The sequence below is a fragment of the Homalodisca vitripennis genome, chromosome 1, assembly GCF_021130785.1.
Source record: "Homalodisca vitripennis isolate AUS2020 chromosome 1, UT_GWSS_2.1, whole genome shotgun sequence".
Classification (NCBI taxonomy): domain Eukaryota; kingdom Metazoa; phylum Arthropoda; class Insecta; order Hemiptera; family Cicadellidae; genus Homalodisca; species Homalodisca vitripennis.
This window is the reverse complement of record NC_060207.1, coordinates 98621273-98632313: the sequence shown is the minus strand read 5'-3', so window position 1 is coordinate 98632313 and position 11041 is coordinate 98621273. Positions and strand designations below refer to the sequence as shown.

Below are 11041 nucleotides of genomic sequence, written 5' to 3'. Positions count from 1 at the left end.
ACCCGTAGAAAATCGATTGTGCTCGTGATCAGATCTGAAACTAGATGTCTGCAAGAGTGTATTATTGTTATATAAATGAGTGTTGAGGCTTGTATGAAGCCGAGGGGCTTCAAAGAAGTATAATTTCTCATGTTCAATCACGTTTAGTCTCAGTAAGTACGATCGAGATGCATAAGTAACGCTTTCTACTTTTAGCATTCTTTGTGTCAAAAGCAATCAACAGATCGTCCCAGTTTTCTACAATTAACTACATCATTATTTCGTGTGTGTTTAGCTTCTTGTCAAGAAAATATGGATTTTCTAACAATGTATATGGCTTGGATACCGACACTAAATCAAATGAAAATTTAGTATCCGTATTAGAGCCTGCTTGTACATCACCATCATCTGGGATTATACAAGAATCAATAACATCGTATTTTTCTGACATATAATCTTTTAAACGAAATATTAAACAATATTTAAAATATTACAGTAGAAAAAAGTAGAAATAATTACATAAACTATTATTGTTCATGACTATGAAATGGTTATTTATTGCACTACATCAAATGTAAAATTAGGTCGAAAACATACTAATTAAGTACAAATACTACTAGTTGCTGCAAGATTACCTTTGTAACCTAATGAGATTAGATGATTGCCAACTTTGACATTAATTATATAGACTAAATTATATTTTGTCATCAAATATTTATTTTTCATGTACATTCCAAAATAAAGTTAGGCTATAAAAGCAATAGCATTTACAATAATTCAAGAGAACAGTCTGCAAGAACTTCTAAAAATATGTGTGCCTATTTTGTGCATGTTTTTGAACAAAATGTAAATCTATTATAACCCCACATTAGTTTTATATTGATTAGAAGTATAATAGCACTCCTCAATTGTTCACATCTTAGGTAATAAACTTAGAAAAATGGGGACCTGCATTAGAACGCTCAATGTTTGTCTTAGCACTAATCTATTTCAGTACGTTTTAGCAAGTAACTACTAGTTTCTAAATAGCAATCCATAACTTTTAATAATTAATAGATTTTCATGCTTTTTATTTATCTTTTTAATAGCCTATGCCAAAAATGCATTGTTTTTATGCACATAATAATTAAAATTTTTTTTAATATATTTTTTTTTAACTTTTATAATTTTTTGTACAATAATATTTTAGATCATGGACACGGTTTCTTTAAGTGTATTTCATTATCAGCTAGAATACAAAGTTTCATTGGAATAAAATAATAATTTGAGGTACCGTAGTGATTGGCAAAAATAAATAGCAAAGAGACAAAAAACAGCCAAAGCTTTCTGAATTAAATTTAAATATTCTTACTTTATATGTTGGATATTAAGTATTGAAAGTTATAAAACATTCTTAGTAAGACATTTCTTTGTTTTGAATTTATTGTATACATAAGTAAAGCATTATAGCTTTTAATACCTGTTAATTTAAAAATGAACACTATAAAACATCCTTTTATGTATACATTTGGATTCTTAGTTTGTACTAAAGGTGTTAAATTGTGGGATTTTTAGTAAATACCATGAACATTTGTATAAGCAGACATTGGTTGAAAATTTTGAGATGTTTTATTATTCTTTTTCTCTCAAATAATTGCATTGAATGTAGACTTGAATGTAGATGTGTCATGTTTTTAATACTGGTATCGCATCTTATGACCAATCATATAAAAAAACACAAAAATAATAAAATTCTTTACAAACAAATTTATTTTATCTCTATACAAAAATACAGTCATTTGAAATTGAAATGCTTTGTAAGTTGTACATATATTGTTTCTATCTTGCATGCTTAATTAATATAAATAGAACAGACAGCATTTTTAGACAACTTAAAGTTTGTCTTTTTTTAATTTTTCTTTCTTCAAAATTTGGTAAGAGAGTAGGAGCAAATCAAAATTTAGAAATAGTAACCCTTTGGCCTACCTAACACTGAAAACAATTCAAATTTATGTACAAAAATGTCTTATGTTATTCCATTTAAAACTTATAGGTGATTCTAAATTGTTACTTTGGATTTAATAAATAAACAGTGCAGCATCCGTTTTAGAAAGGAGAAATTAATTTTGCCACTAATTGTGTGATCATCAGTTTCCTCGGATAATAACATAATTAGAGAGTTTTTACTCATTTCTAAAAAGGGGATTATTAGGAACAAACCTACAGTTTTATAAGTTTAGTACAAATCTATTCTTCTGTCTTAGGACTTTATGGGCATTTCTTGCATAACATAATGCTACTATGTTGGTCTCTGGAAAGCTATCTGATACAAGAATACAATTTTGAAATCCACCAGGTACAATAATTAATCATTTCTAATAAATAGTAATAAATTGATTCTAATGTATGCTAATGAATATTATTAATTGCATTAAAACACATAAATAATCACATTTCCAAATCCTTGTTGTTCCCAGAGCTACTATGAATTAGACTTCTCTGCCGTACTTCAAATGCAAAATATATTACATATGCCTACTTCAATATGTTATTGTATATGAATGACCAGCTGAATTTCAGACAAAGTAGTCAGTATGTTGTTCCATAGCTTGTGGATTTACAAAGAAAGTCTCTTTAGTTAGATACTATACTTAATATGTATGACATAAATATTGTTTTATATTTATATCTGTTTGGAAACAGGGTAATATTTATTATGTAGTAGTAACTGGTTTTAACTGTTGTTGTTTATGTTACATTAACATAGGGTAAAGAGTAATAAAATAGTCTATATTAAATAAAGTTGATTCCTAATCTGATCATCAAACACTCTCATTATAATACCCTCCTTATAAATGGAAGATCCTAGTTGTCTTCATCTACCAAATAGTGCCAAATTCAAATTAATCCATATTATATTATTGCTCCGCTAAAATTATTAATTTTTATGACATATTTCTAGATATTTCTCTCAAAAGGATCAATTGTGATCAGTTAGATTTTCATTCATAGCCATAAAATAATAGAGCCATCAATATACGGGACCTATGGCAAAAACTTTGTGAAGCACAGCATGTAGTTTACAGTAGACTAAATAAAAATATGAATAATTATACCAATGTGAAAAGATTATATCAACATTTCAATCATGAAACCTGTAAAGAAAATTATTAATAGTACTAGTTTATCTAACTTAGCTTATACTTTGACATTCATAATGAAAAACCATCAGCAAATCAGTTGTAAGGTTACAAGGTGTGCTAGCGCTCTTTTGCATAGCACATAACTAGAGCCCTTAATCAAATAAGAAGTAATGAATTATGGTCTAGTCACCATCTATTAGTTACCAGGCCTATGAATACATTGTGTCAATAAATCACTGGTAAAATAACAAATTACAATATCTTCAGCTCCATTTGCTTCTTGTTGTATTTATTTTAAGATCATAATTTTCAGAAAACTCTCATACAACTGGAATTTTAAATCTATTATATTTCCGTTCCTCAAATATACAAGGCCCTCTAATCTAAGATGTTAGTTGAGAAAGGTGATAAATACAAGAACTATTCCATGGTCCTTAACTCTTAAATACTGGCGTGGTTATTTGTGATACCATTACTGGGCATGAGAGTCTACCGGACCCCATTTTAGTAAATATGTTTATACACGTACCAAATACTTTATTAAGTATTAATGTGATTTTATTATAATTGGGTTGTATCACTCTATTGAATCACTCTCTAAACTATTTTTATCAGATTTGTTAAAATATTTTACCTGATTCTTTCCAATCCTTTAAGGTGTGAGTAAAGAAGTAGCAATTTTTAATAAATTGGTTTAGAAATGAAGAAGATACCATACAAGCTTTTTAAAATTATAAATATGTATGTAAAAATGAAAAATATATTTTTATATATTTTCTTTTGGTTTGTAACTGTGTATTTTTTTATTTTACTTACTTAACTTTTGGAAACTTGAAATATGTGCTTTTGTTTTTTACAAAAACATAACAAACAATTATTTTATATATATTTTTTAATTTAGTACCAAATTCATTTCTTATATTTTAAAAGCAAAAATATAAAAAACGCACAGAATTATCAAGGGAAATCAATTAATTACTTATGCAGAAAATTTATACAATTAGTCATTCTGATTCAGCTTTAGGTTTCAAGCACTGTTTTATCCATATTGGTTTACTATATTTTGCATAGTAAGCACTTTTTAATATGCCCCTGTTCCTTGGGCACGCTACGTATAGAACTTTCCTTCTTTTTACATTTGCTCTGTTGTGTATTCTTCCTCCAATGGAACTTGTGCAATCTTCTTTACAGACTGCCAGATATATTTTATAATATGAGCAATGGCAAGTTCCCTTACAGCTTATGGGTTTACCATTGCAAATCCAATTTCCTTTCTCATTGTCATCTGTGGTTAGTGTCATGATCAGAAACACTGATATGGCCCAGTAAATTTCATTTCATATCTTTAGAGATACAGGATTTTGGCTGAATATCTTCTCTTCTTATTAATCCATTATAAAGAGTAAACTCTACATAAAATAGCAAATAAAACACGAAAATCACTTTACAATAATAATGAATTGTAGGGAGAAGTTCCAACAGCAACAACTTTTCTGCTTAACACATATACTATTGCGGGGTCTAACGACACTCTAGAGCATTTTGAACACTCTTTTCACTGCAACAGAGTGACTTGAACTGATGAAATCTACTGCAACAGATCACGTATGAGTTAACTTGGAATTATTGTAAAACGCAGTATTGCAGCTAACCACTTCCTGTTGTCCCTTGATTTATCAAAGTGGGTATCTGAAAACACCCCGCAACAGTATATAAGGGTTCATTGTGTTATAAGATACAGCTATAGACAATAGACAATAGACAGTAGACAAATTTCTTTATTACGTGTTCATTAAGAACAGAAATAGGGTCATGAAATACAAGTACAACAAATATTATGTTGTCAGTGTCAATGAACATGGCTGCGCCTCAGGTCATCTTCTCTTGCAGTTATAAATTCTTCCAGCGTGTAGGTTGGCCTGCTCACAAGGAAGTCATGGAGTCGCTTCTTGAGAGCTGCTCCTTTGAGTTGCTTTATTGGTGTTGGAAGAATGTTCCACAGTTTACGGCCATTGTAGCTTGGACTTTTTCCATACAGGGTTGTGCGATGTATTGGCAGGACATAGTTTTTGGAGTTTCTTGTGTTATATTTGTGATAGTCTTCATTGGTCTGTAGATTTAGCTTGTCAACGTATAAGATAATGTGTAAAATGTATAATGATGTGACTGTTAAGATTCCTAGAGTTTTAAAAGCTTGTCTGCAGCTTTCTTGAGGTCCGAGCTCAGCAAGAATTCGTATAGCTTTTTTCTGTAGAAGAAGAAGTCTGTTATTGTTATTGGCTGAGGATCCACCCCACACAGCAATTCCATACCTTAAATGCGATTCTACAAGAGCGTGGTACGTTGTTTTGGCAGCTTCCAGATCACTAACCCATTTGATTCGCCTTAAGGCATAGATTCCAGTACTGATTCTCTTGCATAGATTATCCACATGTTCTGTCCACGTAAGTTTGTTATCCAGAACAACTCCCAAAAATGTAACAGAATTTTTTGTTGATATATCAAGTATGTTAGGGATAGGGTCTTTTTTTCTGCTGAAATTTACTTGAATTGTTTTGGAGGGGTTTATTGCTAGGTCGTTACTGTTACAATAATTGAGTGCTTTATTAAGTGCGTTTGTAGCTGTTGCGTGGATTCCCCTGGCGGTGTCATTTTTGACCAGGAGTGTTGTGTCATCTGCATACATAACACAGGTGGTGTGTTGGTCTTGAACATGTTCGGGGGAAATCGTTAACAAAGAGCACAAAGAGGACGGGGCCAAGGACCGATCCCTGAGGTACACCACGGTTGACAGGCAGTGGGTTGGACTTGACTGTGGTTTTTACACCGCAGCTTGTGGTTTGCACCTCGACAATCTGAGAGCGGCCTGTTAAATTCTCATAGGAGTATACATTATATATTCAAACATGTACTATACACATCGTACCCAAAGTATCATTTTCATAATATAGTAAATTTTAAAATAATATTAAATCCTAAAACTTTACATAAGTATTAGGGCAAGTATGGCTGTAATAATGTGGTGTAGACTGCATCATTGGACATACTACCTTATTCAGATCATTTGTCACAAATAAACTACACTTCAATCATGGCATAAAATGCAACGAAAAGTCTCAGCCATACCTACGAGTCGCATACAATAACAGAGCCTAGCTTGTTTGATTGCTTAATTAATTAAGAATATCTGGTGTCATTAATAATCATGTTCTATTCTGACATTATAAACAAGAATAGTATTACACTGGATCAAAAATCAGGACCAAATATAATAAAATATTAAAAGGAGAAGATAATGCTCTTCATAAAAAAGCCAAATTCTTTGGAGGTATAATTTATTCTGGATTATTTGTAGGTTTCAACAGTTCAACAGTTGTAATCATAACATTGGGTATAAGGAAGGAGTTATGGTTGACTTACTGATTTTAAAAATCTACAAATATATTTATGAAGAAGCTTTTATTAACCAATGAATATAGATAGATCTCAGACAGTTAATTACAACTGAGATAGCAATATTGTTATCTCCACTATTTGATTTGAAGTTATATGCAGAATAATCACAATTCTTGAACATGTTTCAATCAAAAGACTTTAAATAGTTGGTGAAATGAGATGTTAAAGACTCTGTATTAGGCTTTTATGTTTTCTTGTCATTGAGGTAGCATTGACACCAATGTCTTTTTTCAATGTTAAAATGTTATATTCTCAAATTAATTTTGGAAATTTCCAAGTTCAATATTTGTATGCAATGTTCTGTCACAAAAAAATGTATATCTTGAAAATAACATTTTTTGATGATTAATTAATTTTAAGATAACTGTTTAACAAAAGTCTGTTGAAACAATGCTTGACAAAAGTTATCCCCTTTAATGTAGACTAATTTATTAAATAAAAATTCACATAATTTTTCAGGTAGGGCACTGTATTTCTCTTGCCATTTGAGACTATTTCAAGGCTCCCCACTCATTATTGATGAATATTGCAAATTACCTTAGTATTGGACACCATGATTTTTTTTCTGTGATAATCTGATTACTACTTTCAAAAATGTGTAGTTATAATATAAAACTAATATTTATAATATAAATATAAAACTAATAAGACTTTCCAGATATAAAATTCAAAAATCCAGAATGCCCAAAAATAGCTTTCACAAACTTAACAATATTCATATAAAAAGCTGTTTTTTATTAGCAATTGAATAGTGGTTAAATTTTTTAATCCTATGCGATGAAATATTTATTTATTTCAGAAATTAACTGTTTGATTTTTGTATTTAAATAATTTTTGGCATAAGTGACAGGTCTACTAAAAGCTATTACGTTATCTCATTTTTTTCAGTTGTTTTTGTAATTTCCTCTATCATACATTATGTAATTATATTAGTAACAGTTGCTCAAACTGTTTTGCAATGCATTTCATAATTCTCTTTTATTGTGTTTTGGTATTAGATTTAGTATTATTTTAATACACTACAATTCTCATCCCAAGATTTTAGAACACTTTTAATTTAAAGAATGTAAACTGCAATTCACTGATGATTCAACCTTTGTATTATCATCAGTGTGTTATCCTGTCAACCTTTGTAATCAATAACGTAACTCAAAGAGTCTCCTACAGTTTGTTTTGTATTGACCTTTGTAATTCTTCTGTGTACTTCAAAACTTTTAGCTTTATCAGTAATGATTTAAGTATGATGTAATGTAAATGTTTTTATTGTAACAGAACTATTCTTTTAAATTGGTGTTAGATTTATGGCCAGTGAAGGTATTTAACTCTGTTCCTTTTTGACATAATATGTTATACTAATCATAGTGCCATCATACTAATTCAGTGATGATTGATAGTTGTTATTATTACTGTTACTAATAGGAAGGCATTTTCCAATATTTTGCGCAGCTAATACAAGTTCTTTTATTAGTTAATTAGTTCATTATTTTATTAGTTTTATTAGTATAAGTTCATAACTCTGTTCCTTTTTGACATAATATGTTATACTAATCATAGTGCCATGATACTAATTCAGTGATCATTGATAGTTATTATTACTGTTACTAATAGGAAGGCATTTTCCAATATTTTGCACAGCTAATACTTCTTCATTATTCATGTAATTGTGAATGTTATTAATACTATAATCCTTTGTGTTCTGTAGATCTTAGTACAATTAGTACTGTAATCCTAAAATGTTATTGTCTCTTGAGTTAGTAATTTTCAATGAAGAATATTGGAAGTTATATTGGTGACAAAACTAAATGTATAAAATTTACAATTTTATTGTTTTCAATCATTAAATAGAATTTGAGCACAAGGTTAGTCATGCAAATAAATTTTAGTTTTGTTTAGTAATTTTTTTTTAAAGAACAGATTATAAATACAATTTCACATCAGCTAAAAATATATTTGAAATGTTATTTCTTGATTTATATTTTTAATCAGTTATATCATAAAGAAAATAATATTTTCTTAATCATAAAATTTGTCATAGTTTATTTCTGTGAAAAAGATTCTGTAATCAGTCAACATTGAAACAACAGTCAAATACTGTTTAATTTGTCAAGTAATAAATGTTGTCTTTCATATCCTCAAAGTTCACTTGTTTCCCATCTAAATTGTTGGTGGAGAAGGGTGGGAAATTCTGTAAACTGGGGTATCTTCCCAACCATTTGGTATATGTTTTCCCTTGACTAAATTCTATTGTCATGTCCACCCTCAACACTTAGATCAATTATGTATGAATGTGAATCAGTAAGATTGAAAAAATATTACACTGAATTTAATTTTAAGAGTACAAAAAAGTCCATAGCAAGCAGACTATAGCATTAGCCCTATAATAAACACTTACATAGCTATGTATTATTACTACAATAATATTATTGTATAGTTGTTTTTATATTAAATCCAGTAGTTTATAATGAGAACCAAATAAAACTGTTCATATTTGTTCCTTTGTAATCTCATAATAGGAAAAAGGTAGAAAAAACTGTTGAAAATCTCTGTTATTTTGTTTTTTTTTTCAGTATATAATTGACTCAAAATATAAAATTATTACAAACATGGTTAGATGAAGAAGTTACAATGTCAAATGTTGGTGTTGGATTGAATTGGTCAGTATTTCCTGGTCATTACCATCTTCCTGTTTATCAGTGGTTGCAGACCACTGGTAACCACTAACTAATAACCGATTTTATGATATGATTATAATAGAGTATGATTTTATCTGGCACATAACGATTGACTTGAGTTTCATCATTAAGTTTTGCTACTTTGTTGACTTTCCGAACATAGTGTTTTTTTAACTTTGAAGGATCACTTCACCATCTTTGTATATTTTTAAAATACTGTCACTTTACAAACCATTAATGAATGGACGTCACGTATCCCTTTTAGCTGCAGAAAAGTCAGGTAACTATATATCCTGATTTTAAAAGATTCCTTTGTTGGTACACTCTGACAGTTTTTTAAATGTAGGCCACCACTTGTTAACATTAAGTGTATACTGGTCCAAAAAAACATTAACTTAAAACTTAACTAGTAACTTAATTAGTTTTTGTTTAAGCAACATTCGTCAATCAGGAACTTATTTAAAAAAAATACATGACTTAAATAACACGGTTAATGAACAAACCATAGAGTAGCTTTTAATGGTGTCTTATTGGTGTTAAGAGAGAAAGAGAAAAGGACTAATTCAGTTGTTTTTATTTGAACAAATGTTTATCAAGACCTACAAGCAGTACAAAACTGTTTTAAATAGCATAAAAATTTATTTAACTTTATAAAAATTCGGAATTTACAGGGTAGTATCTTGTGCGTGTACATTGACTATGACAAGAGTGAGTATGAAATAAAGTATCAAGTTATACATAACAAAATTTGCAGGTTCTAGAACACAATTTACCCATACATTAATTTTTCTTCTACACTAGAGTAGTAGTACCAGAACAGTATTGAGGTGCATTCCAGCACCAGTACACCCTTGGGTCTACCACTATAAACCATGTTAACTAAATTTAGCTTTTGTTCTTTAGTAAAGTTAGCGGTTTCTTTTTACAATTGTAATCAGGTCCTTTTGTTTTGCTATAAATTCCTCCTATTTCAATCTAGCTACTTTTATTTTATTAACAGCATTTCCCACGCCTCTTTTTTTCTTATCCGAACTTCCTTCATTTTCTGACACTTCAGACATAGTCTTTGCACTTTAAAATGATCAAAGTTCTAAAATTACACTGGTAATAGCACAATTGCATAAAACTGAGATATTCGCATAACTTAACAACATAAATATTATCTATACTCAGTGCAATAATATTAACCTACCACAATGACCTCTAGTAGCCAAATAATGAATTACTCCTCATTGAGATTAAAAAGTAAAACAGTCCAGGAATGTTATTTTAATACAATCCAAAAAAGTTTTAATGCCTACAAATTAAATTAGGATTTATATGTCTGAAATGTAAAAACAAACCGAATAATGGGTTGCCAGATAAGAGTCTATTAAAATTGTAAAGATTGATTCTTCAACCAAGAAATGACAGTTTGATGGAGTAACATGCATCATCATGGAATTCTGTGTTGCCTGTATAGAAATGAAATGAATGCAGAAAATCAAGGATATTGGTCAGTTCATTTTTGAGATATCGTGTAGACAAACCAGACAGACAAAAATAATATTTTTCCAATATTTCGAGTGATAGGTTTCGCTAATGCTCAGCCAATCAATAATAATAATAACAGTTGAATTTATTACAGCATATGTTACTTTTTTGTTTTTTGTTAAATATAATTGTTATATTTAGATTTAAAATAAATTATGTCAGTTTTAAGGTGGAAGTTCACCTCTTTTTATTTAGTTGCCTTTCAGGTAACAATTAATGATATTGAATTGTCTATTAGTTGTATCTAACCAAAGAGGATCAGTTGATTGAAGGAGTGCA

At 29.5% G+C, this 11041-nt stretch overlaps 1 protein-coding gene across 4 annotated transcripts in view; it reads left to right on the top strand.

The window, feature by feature from the left end:
• The first annotated feature begins 8 nt into the window (after positions 1-8).
• LOC124367494 (ankyrin repeat and IBR domain-containing protein 1-like) overlaps positions 9-11041 on the top strand; it is a 72753-nt gene continuing 61720 nt past the window's right edge. For 2 of the 4 annotated variants that reach the window (XM_046824381.1, XM_046824353.1), the window contains exon 1: positions 9-152. The gene's annotated coding sequence lies outside the window, so the exon portion shown is untranslated. Of the gene's footprint in view, positions 153-2222; positions 2315-7507; positions 7872-11041 lie in introns of those variants that run through there. The other 2 variants (XM_046824361.1, XM_046824371.1) reach the window with 2 other exon arrangements.